Source organism: Salvelinus sp. IW2-2015, linkage group LG4p (genome assembly GCF_002910315.2).
Source record: "Salvelinus sp. IW2-2015 linkage group LG4p, ASM291031v2, whole genome shotgun sequence".
NCBI lineage: Eukaryota > Metazoa > Chordata > Actinopteri > Salmoniformes > Salmonidae > Salvelinus > Salvelinus sp. IW2-2015.
The window spans coordinates 24,140,617-24,152,762 of record NC_036841.1 but is presented as its reverse complement, the minus strand read 5'-3'; the positions used below and the strand labels follow the sequence as shown (position 1 = coordinate 24,152,762).

Genomic DNA, 12,146 nt, shown 5'->3' with positions numbered 1-12,146 from the left:
CTGTACACCAGCGGAACCCATCCAACTTGAAGGAGCGGGAGCAGATTTGCCTTGAAGAATGGGAAAAAATCCCAGTGGCTAGATGTGCCAAGTTTATAGAGACATACCCCAAGAGACTTGTAGCTGTAAAAGGTGACTCTACAAAGTATTGACTTTGGGGGGGTGAATAGTTAAGCACGCTCAAGTTCTTTTTTTTGGTCTTATTTCTTGTTTGTTTCACATMAAAAATATTTTGCATCTTCAAAGTGGTAGGCATGTTGTATAAATCAAATGATACAAACCCCCCKAAAAATATATTTTAATTCCAGGTTGTAAGGCAACAAAATAGGAAAAATACCAAGTAGGTGAATACTTTCGCAAGCCACTATAGTTGTGCTTTATGTCCTTCCAAATTCACTGGAAAAATGTGCCTCTACATGCAGACCCYCCCATTGGAAAAAAGACAACATAAATAATAAAGAAATGTTAAAGAAATATTTTCACAATTTCTCCACCCTCAACATGACAAGAATAGGGCCACAGAGTAGGGCGACGCTTTGAAGTCACATTCCAGCCTGCCTCACACCATAATTACACACAGTAGTCATTATGGCCTCAAACACTTACATGGCGGTCAAGGTTAAGGGGCCAGGGGCTCCTTGTTCTCTTCTCACACAGAAACTTAGGAGACTTGTCCCTCTGAAGGGGGTTCTATGTACAGTAGACAATGGGACAACCCTGAGACAATATGCAGTTGACATCCTGCAATTAAAACTACAAAAACATGTGACCTCTGAATAAACTAATCTCTAATCAAATTGCTAGAATTGCATGTAGCAAAAATACAATTTGCTCTAGAGAAATAAAGAGTTTATTTTTGAGATATTCCTTTACAGATGATTTCATCCTAGCGATGCTCCTGTCCCCCATTATGTGAATATTTTGGTGTTTGCTATCATGGCATAAGATSACTTGAAATTACAGATGACTTGAAATAATAAGTGTTGGAATTAATGTGGTTCTTGTACACACAAAAAGTACACAAATCGTGTAAATCATTCCTTGTAAGGGAAGTGTGTCTTCAAGTACAAGCTCTGCAAAACCTTGACTGCCCTCCAGTGGTTACCTTGAAAAAAAAACAAATCTACCACTAATAGAGTTTAAAAGGTAGTCACAAWGATTGAAGCAAGAAACATTAAACTATCAATTTGTTTGCTATGATAATACTATATTATGCACAGACCTTTGTGGTATCTGTGTATTTCAAACACACAGTAGTTGCAAAGTTCCTTTCCTCATACACATGTAATACACAGAATGCAGGAAGTCTTTTGACAGGAAATAACACACAGCACAACACTGTAACAGTTTGCTCTCGCTGCAACCTCTGTTTATTTGCCTGTTCTGTTCAACTAAGGGCAAAGTACATGACACAGGAGCTATATTGCTTGTTAATATCAACATTTCAMAGCGGTTACTGGAGGAGATGAGGACATCCTTTAGTTTATAGTATTTTGTAGCTGCTACAAAACAGGGGTGAGTCTTTAAAAGTGAAAGTAAACTGCTTCCTTAAGGCATTACAAAAGAGGGAGAGAAGTGTGACAGAGAGAAAATGGCCTCCAGATTGTCTCTCCCAGAAGAGGATCTTTCCTGTCCTGTATGCTTAAACACCTTCAGTGATCCTGTCATCTTATTATGTAGCCACAGCTTCTGTAAAGCCTGTCTGCAGTAGTGCTGTAGACAGAGACTATTGCAGGAATGTCCAGTTTGTAGGGAAGTATTTTCAATGGGTAATCCTTCCTGTAACCGGGCTCTAAAGWACCTGTGTGAGGCTGTCTTAAAGGAAATAAGTCAGAGAGCTTCAGGAGGGTCTGGGGTTCTCTGCAGTCTGCATAGTGAGAAATTCAAGCTCTTCTGTTTGGAGGATAAAGAGCTCATCTGTTTGGTGTGTCGTGATTCAAGGAAGCATAAAAAGCATGCCTGCATCCCCATACAGAAAGCTGTACAGYAACATAAGGTTGGATAGATTGTTTTTCCGGGTAAGTTTGTGGAAACAAACTATTGCAGTAGCTGTTTCTATGTGGATAATTTTGAACATTTAGCAACAGTGTGGTACTTTACAATAGTTGTTGTTCCCTTAGATTAGAACAGAGTTGACAATAAAGAACACAAACTAGCCAAAATGCATACATTGTTGTTGCATCAAATCTTAAATGTCATACCTTAATATGTTTTGCTGTATTATCACAAGTGAGTTTGACTCCCTTAAAGAYCCTCAGTTTATCCTTAAGAGGGTTCAATGCAGTCTTGAGTTTAACCTGAAAAGAAAGCAACATGGTATTCACAAACTTGACCTGTATGTTACTGTATGGGATTGCTGTGTAGGAAAGATTTGTTTATGAGTAAAAAAAGAAAAAGATTAGACAAGCCCTAGAAGATCATGCCCTACAGGAAGACTGAGGTGAAGCAATTTTGATTGGATGCCACAAGGGAGGAAATAGTATGAATAATGACAGAAAGAACCAGCAAGTTAAATTGGTAACAGAGAGAATTKTAACAGGAGAGATACAGTATGTCTGAGATATWCCTTGCACTCTCTCCAGATCCAAGCCCAGGATACAGAGAGGCAGATTAAGGGGCAGTTTAAAAAGCTGTACCTGTTTTTGCAAGAGGAAGATAGACGGATAGATGCATTGAGAATGGAAGAGGTGCGGAAGAGTCAGGTGATGAAACAAGATAACAGAGATGAGCAGAGAGATATCATCACTTTCATACACAATCAAAGCCACCGAACAACAGCTGAGCATTGAAGACATCTCATTCTTGCAGGTACAGTAAACAGCTGATCGTATGAGTAGATATTGTATATAGTGATTATTATTTACTGATTATTTTATTGGTAAGACTGATTTTCACCTGCTTTATTGMTCCTCTTCAGAACTACAAGGCCACAGAGACCAGGTAAATGGTCTTCCTCCTTTCTCCCTCCTCTCTGTGGTTCTATACCAAAACCACAGCAGTACTAACTCCTGAATGTTCTTCCAGAGCCAAGCAAACACTGCCAGATCCAAAGAGGGTTTCAGGAGCGCTGATAGACGTGGCCAAACACCTGGGAAACCTGCAGTTAAGAGTCAGGGAGAAGATGAAAGGGATGGTCCAATACTGTAAATACTGTAACGACCCTGGGTTTATAAYCGCGGAAATCGATTGCGCAATTGTTGATAGAATAACCATCATGTCGAGGTAAATGTGCGGTCACGCGATGCTATGTTGTGTGGTCCTTCCAGTGCGACTTMGAAAAGCATYRACAGTTTAGGCTACGGGATGATGAAAGTACACAGTGATGACCTTGATGCTGCTTTCCAATAAAAATGTAGGGTATTATTTGTATGCTAGTGACATAATGATCTTGCTTTCATCCATCTCATCATATAGCCTATATGTCCAGTGTACGCTTTATCAGCGAACTGTTGTCTAAAGAGCATGTGCGAAAACCAGATTGGGCAAGTTTGCCATTTATCGCGACAGTTTGTGGCAAAACTATCGGTAGAGTGGAAAATACAATGGTAACACATTAAACTCGTGTTTTTTATTCAGTATATGACGTAAGCACAAAAGTGTTTTTGATGTGCAGGTCATAACGCACAGCCTTTGAACCGCAACAAAGTCAGGGGGCGTTCCTCTGCCCAGGTGTTGTTGATGGATGCCAAATCTTACAACAGCTGGATAGGTATTGTAAGTATCAGCTAACCATATCATATGTTATAGCAATCTGTAAGCCGATAAAATGGTCCATGACGTAGTTCGCAACCATAGGTTAATGCATGAAACATCTGAACGCGGGACGCGACCTCGGTCTGGTGCAGAATATGTGAGAGGAGCGGAGCAAGGAGTGATTTTGTAATTTTTTATAATTATAATATTCGCATGAAAATCTGTCGCAAATTGYATGGAAAAGTAATGTTTTGCAGCAAAAAACAACAGTAGGTTTCGTCTGCGCCTTGTTCTTAGTCCAAGGACTGTATCAGTCAAATTCATATTAAATCTAGTAGTGACCCCCATACTGTTAAATTGCATTCTCTATTGCAAAACAATGCTCATATGAATTTAGATATGAGTATCAATGAAACTTGTAGTGAATTTACAGAGTAAATGGTAAAGTTAAATTATCTCTCCTTAGCTCGTGTAATCCTGGATCCCAACACTGCAGACACAGGTCTCATCCTGTCCGAGGATTTGACGAGCARGAGACACTGTGATAAAGCACTACAGCTCCCTGACAACCCAGAGAGGCTTCATGGATGTGTCCTAGGTTCTGGGGGTTATAACTCAGGAACACACAGCTGGGACGTAGAGAATTCTGATGGTTCCTATTGGGCTGTAGGTGTGGCCACAAATAATCCCAAAAGATCTAGTTGGTCTAGATCTAGCAGTATGCCATATAAATCCTATTTGGACTACCTGTGTTAGTCACTTCCTGGAATTTCATCTTGAAGTGAATCACTTTCCCCGAATAATGAGAGTGTATCTGGACTAGGACAAGGGAAAGCTGTCTTTCTTTGACCTTGATGAAAACACAGATACACACAATCACACACACTTTCACACAGACAGTCTTCCCTATACTTCGTCATGATAACACTTTGAGGATCTTTCCAGTGAAGACCACTGTGACAGTGGGAAAACCAGTGGCGACCCGTCCTTCACAGTGTTTTGAGCCCCACCTGTTATTTTTGCATTAATACGTGTAACATATCAGTTTGCAAACAATGTAAAAAAAAAAATGTATTGAGTTAATGGAGCCGCATACAAACAGGGTCTCTTTTTTGCTTTCTTGAGTAAGGCAGCTCCAAAATGAAGGTGTTTCAGCCTAGCTCAGTGCTTTCTGTGGTGGAGGAGCAGCCAGCAGAAAATACAGAGCGTAGTGGTTGGTAATCTTGTCTAGTTGCGCCGTGATTGGCTCAGTATTCTGTCACTCATGGGGATACTACGTCACCACAAAATCTACAGGGAGAGCTAGAAAGTTCAAGCCCCCTTAAGTGCTGCCATAGATTTACATTAGAAGTGCCCATCCAAGAAGGCTCAAGGTCACTGGCCACAGATAAAATGATGTCAAATCACGTTATATCTGCCGTAGCTTTGGTTGGACTGATCATGTCAACATCATACCTTCAAAATCAAGCTAGACAAGCAGTCATCATCATGAATCACGTCGACAATCTATTGGCAAATCCTTTTCAATGCTTGTCATATGAAAATAAATTATAGATAAAACGTATCGATGCTCATTGGCCATTGGAAATAAACATTACACAACAAGTTGGAAATCGCAAATTCAACAATGAGTGTTTTGAAGGAATCAGTGGCTAACCGCAAGTGTTGCAAAGCAATCACTATTTTGCTTCCCCTGCTATTCGTTGGAGAGGGTGTGTGGTCCAAGTCTGGGTTTAAGGGTCTCTTTTCCAAGCTTAAAAGGATAAACATTCACACGCAACACAGTAGGCCAGAATATATTGAATACATTGGCCATGTTGTCAATCCAGCATGACTTCTGCCATGTTCAAAACAACTGGAAACTCGGAACTGGGAAAGTTCAAGACAACTGGGAACTCAGAAAAAAAACTGGCTCCGACTTGATTTTGTTCACTTACACCAGAAGCGATCAGGACACGCAGGTTGAAATATCAAAACAAACTCTGAAACAATTATATTAATTTGGGGACAMGTCAAAAAGTATTAAACATTTATGGCAATTTAGCTAGCTAGCTTACTGTTGCTAGCTAATTTGTCCTGGTATATAAACATTGGGTTGTTATTTTACCAGAAATTCCCCTTGTCCTCAACTCCGACAATTAATCCACAGATAAAACGGTAAACCGAATTTGTTTCTTGTCATCTCTCCTTCTTCCTTAAAAACCTCTTAAGGCTTATTTTTCTTCTTTCGACTTCAACTTTACAGCATTACTACAACCTACTGGAGTGTGGACCTAAGTTCATCTTTCAATCACCAACYTGGGTATATGCTCCTAAAAACCAATGAGGAGATGGGAGAGGCCGGACTTGCAGCGCGTTGAGCGTCACAAATAGAACCAATTTCTATTTTAGCGTCTGGCCACGCAGACGCTCGCCCGCGAGCAGTGTGGGTGCAATGATTGAATAACATGTATGTGTAAATTGCAAGCGGTGTGGTCAGCATGTTACACATTATTTTGTGTCCACACAATTGCTCTCAAAATGCTTTTGGCTTTAAGACACAGTTTCCTTCTCTTTTACATAGATATTCACCCCCGTTTGTCAGCCTGTTAGTTTGGTCGGTAGTTGATAAATGAGAATCTAGTCATTCTATTTCTATGCCATGGAGGTCCAGACAATATTTGTATAATATATATTTTTTCATTATTAACCCATCATCTTCGGAGGACACATATTTTGTTTTTTTTACAGCGTTTCTGCTACATATACATACATTTTACATATACATTTTGCAAACACATTTTACATACATGGTACTTTTATATACAGCAATCACATAACAATAATACATTACTGAACATAAATTCCTTAATCCCACCTATCACCATAGATCACCCTTGTTTGGTTTCCATGTGCCATATATTTTTCAGTTGTGCTGTAATGTTTTACATGAATTTTGAACATTTCTAATCATATACAGTTGAAGTCAGAAGTTTACATACACCTTAGCCAAATACATTCAAACTCAGTTTTTCACAATTCCTGACATTTAATCCTAGTAAAAATTCCCTGTTTTAGGTCAGTTAGGATCACCACTTTATTTTAAGAATGTGAAATGTCAGAATAATAGTAGCTTTTATTTCTTTCATCACATTCCCAGTGGGTCAGAAGTGGGTCAGAAGTTTACATACACTCAATTAGTATTTGGTAGCATTGCCTTGAAATTGTTTAACTTGGGTCAAACGTTTTGGGGAGCCTTCCACAAGCTTCCCACAATAAGTTGGGTGAATTTTGGCCCATTCCTCCTGACAGAGCTGGTGTAACTGAGTCAGGTTTGTAGGCTTCCTTGCTCGCACACGCTTTTTCAGTTCTGCCCACAAATTTTCTATAGGATTGAGGTCAGGGCTTTGTGATGGCCACTCCAATACCTTGGCTTTGTTGTCCTTAAGCCATTTTACCACAACTTTGGAAGTATGCCATCTATTTTGTGAAGTGCACCAGGCCCTCCTGCAGCAAAGCACCCCCACAACATGATGCTGCCACCCTCGTGCTTCACGGTTGGGATGGTGTTCTTCGGCTTGCATGCCTCCCCCTTTTTCCTCCAAACATAACGATGGTCATTATGGCCAAACAGTTCTATTTTTGTTTCATCAGACCAGAGGACATTTCTCCAAAAAGTGCAATCTTTGTCCCATGTGCAGTTGCAAACCGTAGTCTGGCTTTTTTAATAGCGGTTTTGGAGCAGTGGCTTCTTCCTTGCTGAGCGGCCTTTCAGGTTATGCCGATATAGGACTCGTTTTACTGTGGATATAGATACTTTTAAATTAACTTCCACTTATTTAAGTTTATCTAAGTCTTAAGGAACTATATTGAGCCATTACATCACTTCCTGTTTCACTAGGGTATAAAAATGAGGTAACACGCATGCAATATCCCTTTGTCATCCAACACCATGAAGAAAACAAAAGAACTGGCAGTTCAAAAGAGACAGATGGTTGTAGACCTTCTTAAATCTGGTAATGGCTACAAGAAGATCCACAAACAATTGAATGCACCACTGAGCACTGTCAGGACAATTGTTTAAAAATTCAAAAGATATGGAACAGTTGAAAACCTCACGGGTAGAGGACGCAAATGCATTTTGCCCCCCAGGATAGGGAGGAGGATCGTGAGAGAAGCAACAAAATCCCCAAGAATCACTGTGAAAGAAGTGGAGGCCTTGGTGGRGTCTTGGGATCACCAGGTTTCAAAAAGCACCATCAGACGCCACCTCCACAACCACAGGCTCTTTGGAAGGGTTCCCAGAAGAAAACATCCTAAAGATTCATTCTATACATCGTTTGAAATGTTTCTACGGTCTGTAACAGAACTATTGGACTTTGTCTGGACGTAGTGCTCGCGCCTCATGAAGATGGATTACTGGGCTGAACGCGCTAACAACAAGGAGGAATTTMGACATAAATTATGAACTTTATCGAACAAATCAAACATTTATTATGGAACTGGGATTCCTGGGAGTGCATTCTGATGAAGATCATCAAAGTTAAGTGAATATTTATAATGCTATTTCTGACTAATGTTGACTCCAACATGGCGGATATTTKTTTGGCTGATTTTGTCGTCTGAGCTCTGTACTCAGATTATTGCATGGTGTGCTTTTTCCGTAAAGTTTTTTTGAAATCTGACACAGCGGTTGCATTAACCTCTACTTCATCACCATCCCTGATCCGGGAGCATCCTCATCAGTAAAAAGCTGACTAGCATAGCCTAGCATAGCACCACAAGTAAATACTAGCATATAAATATCATGAAATCACAAGTCCAATACAGCAAATGAAAGATACACATCTTGTGAATCCAGCCATAATTTCCGATTTTTWAAATGTTTTACAGCGAAAACACAATATGTATTTCTATTAGCTAACCACAATAGCAAAAGACTCAACCGCATATTTTCACAATTMTTTTACCGCATAGGTAGCTATCACAAAACCGACCAAATAGAGATATAATTAGTCACTAACCAAGAAACAACTTCATCAGATGACAGTCTTATAACATGTTATACAATAAATCTATGTTTTGTTCGAAAATGTGCATATTTGAGGTATAAATCATAGTTTTACATAGCCGCTACAATCACAAATAGCACTGAAGCAGCCAGAATAATTACAGAGAGCAACGTGAAATACCTAAATACTCATCATAAAACATTTATGAAAAATACATGGTGTACAGCAAATTAAAGATAAACATCTTGTGAATCCATCCAATATTTCAGATTTTTTAAGTGTTTTACAGCGAAAACACAATATAGCATTATATTAGCTTACCACAATAGTCAAACACACAACCGCATTTATTCACCGCATAGATAGCATTRGCAAAAACCAGCAAAAGATATAAAATTAATCACTAACCTTGACCAACTTCATCAGATGACAGTCTTATAACATCATGTTACACAATACACTTATGTTTTCTTCGAAAATGTGCATATTTTGAGCTGCAAACCGTGGTTAATACGCCTTGTGCAATATGTAGCATCATTCACCAAATTATCCGGAGATATTTTGGACAGTCACCTAATCTGACCAAAGATCATCTTAAACTTTACTAAAAAATACATGTTGGACAGCAAATGAAAGATACACTAGTCTTAATGCAATCGCCGTGTTAGATTTTTAAAAAATAACTTTACCATAACAAACAGCTTACGTTATAGCGAGACAGCGCCCGCAAAATGGGCGGAAAATAGGACTAAACATTTTCCACAGAAATACGAAATAACATCATAAATGGTTCCTACTTTTGCTGAGCTTCCATCAGAACTTGTACAAGGAGTCCTTTTCCAGAATAAATCGTTGTTTGGTTTTAAAATGTCCTCTTCTCCTGTCGAATTAGCAACCTTAGCTAGCCAATGTGGCGCGAAGATGTCCATCTTCACCTAACGCAGAGAACGGAAAACTCCAAAACTCCCGATAAACGTTGAATAATCTGATAAAACTATATTGAAAAAAACATACTTTACGATGATATTATCACATGTATCAAATAAAATCAAAGCCGGAGATATTAGCCGTCTATACCGAACGCTTTTCAGAAGCCAATGCTGATGTCCTTCCCGCGCCTTGGTAGACAAAGGAAATTGTGGTCACGTCATTCCAAGAGCTCTTGTTCGACCTCAGATCAAGCTAGACACCCATTCCACCTCCCACTGCTGTTGACATCTAGTGGAAGGCGTATGAAGTGCATGTATATCCATAGATTTCAAGATTGAATAGGAAGGCCCTGGAACAGAGCCTCGAATTCAGATTTTTTTCACTTCCTGTCAGGAAGTTTGCTGCAAAATGAGTTCTGTTTTACTCACAGATATAATTCAAACGGTTTTAGAAACTTGAGAGTGTTTTCTATCCAATAGTAATAATAATATGCATATTGTACGATCTAGAATAGAGTACGAGGCAGTTTAATTTGGGCACGATTTTTTACAAAGTGGAAACAGCGCCCCCATATTGACAAGAAGTTTTTAAGGAGAAGTCTATCTTTAATTCTGTGAATAACACTTGTATCTTTTATCAATGTTTATTATGAGTATTCCTGTGAATTGATGTGGCTCTCTGAAAAATCACCGGATGTTTTGGAAGCAAAACATTACTGAACGTAACGCGCCAATGTAAACTGAGATTTTTGGATATAAATATGCACTTTATCGAACAAAACATACATGTATTGTGTAACATGATGTCCTATGAGTGTCATCTGATGAAGATCATCAAAGGTTAGTGATAAATTTGATCTATATTTCTGCTTTTTGTGACTCCTATCTTTGGCTGTAAAAATGGCGGTGTGTGTTTTTGTGACTTGGCTCTGACCTAACATAATCATATGTTGTGCTTTCGCTGTAAAGCCTTTTTGAAATTGGACACGATGGGTAGATTAACAAGAAGTTTATTTCATTTGGTGTATTGCACTTGTTAATGTGTGAAAGTTACATATTTCTAAAAAATATTTTTGAATTTCCCGCGCTGCCTTTTCAGCGGAATGTTGTCGAGGGGTTCCGCTAGCGGAACTGGCAATAAGAAGTTACAGTATTTCTCACGTTGGTATTTTGAGCTTATTTCTATAATTATATTGTTTATATTTTTTWAAGTATTGTTTGTGCATTACCAGTCAGGGGTGCCAGTAATTTTGSAGCCCAATGTAAATGGCAGACAAACAAGTTCCCTACCTTCTCCCGCTTCCACTTGCCTCCTCCATTTTTGTGGTAATGCTGCAATCAGTTGGTTATAAGTTTGGATTGAGCAGACATTCCTTTTATAACTGGATATGTGACATAACTCTACCGTTTCTATTCATAATATTATTAATAAATATAATACCATTGGTGGGAAAAAATCCATAAAGAAGTTGTTTTAATTAATCAGTATATTTGAGTTAAACCATAATATTTSTTGTAATATTTGTTCTATCTTTTCTGGAGGATAAAACTGAAATTCTAACCAGCTTTGTATGGCTTGTTTAAGAAAGGGAAATGCTTTAAACAAAATTTCATTTTCAATAAGTCGTGTAAAGGCAAGAAGGCAATTTTTTAACAAAGGATGAACCTTTCTTAATAATCTACTAGAGAACCATTTTGGGTTTAAGTATAATTTAGGTATGACTGAAGCTTTTAGTGAGAGGTTTAAGCTTTAATATTTAATAATTTCAGCCCCCCAAACTCATTTTCATTATATAAATAGGCACGTTTAATTTTGTATTGCTAAGCATTCCAAATAAAATGAAATATTTGCTCATATGATTTAAAAAACGAGTTGTCTGGAGTAGGCAGCGCCATTAGTAAGTAAGTAAACTGTGATAGGACCAAAGAGTTAGTCAATGTGATTTGTCCAGAAATAGACAAGTATTTACCTCTCCGTGGTTGCAGAATATTATCTATTTTTGCAAARGTTCTATTGAAATTGATTGCGGTACGTTCATTTATATTTTTTGAGTTATGAATACCAACTATGTCTACTTCAATATCCGCCCATTTTATTGGTAAACTACAAGGTAGTGTAAACACTGTGTCTTTTAACGAGCCAATACGTAATTTGGTACACTTGTTATAATTAGGTTTTAGTCCAGAGAGCCTAGAAAAGTGATCAAGATCTTCAATGAGACTGAGCAGGGATCCAGATTGCGGACTTATGAAGAAACTTGAGTCATCAGCATACATTYACACTTTTGATTTGATCCCCTGGATTTCTAACCCCTTGATGTTCTTGTTGGATCTAATTTGAATAGCTAGCATTTCAATTGCCATAATAAGTAGATATGGAGACAATGGACAGCCTTGTTTTACTCTTCTTAAAAGCTCAATACTGTCACGCCATAGAGAGGCTTTTATTCTCTATTCTTTTATTCTCTATTCTCTATTGGTTAGGCCAGGGTGTGACTAGGGTGGGCATTCTAGTTTCTTTATTTCTATGTTT

At 38.5% G+C, this 12,146-nt stretch overlaps 1 long non-coding RNA gene across 2 annotated transcripts; it reads left to right on the top strand.

The window, feature by feature from the left end:
* Positions 1-1,303: 1,303 nt before the first annotated feature.
* On the top strand, positions 1,304-6,267 carry LOC111957815 (uncharacterized). 2 transcript variants are annotated; one of them, XR_002876456.2, is made up of 4 exons: positions 1,304-1,515; positions 2,583-2,808; positions 2,918-2,940; positions 3,025-6,267. It is a non-coding gene; the product is annotated as an uncharacterized lncRNA (long non-coding RNA). The 2 variants fall into 2 exon arrangements; XR_002876457.3 differs by having other exon boundaries at positions 1,325-2,018.
* Positions 6,268-12,146: the final 5,879 nt, after the last annotated feature.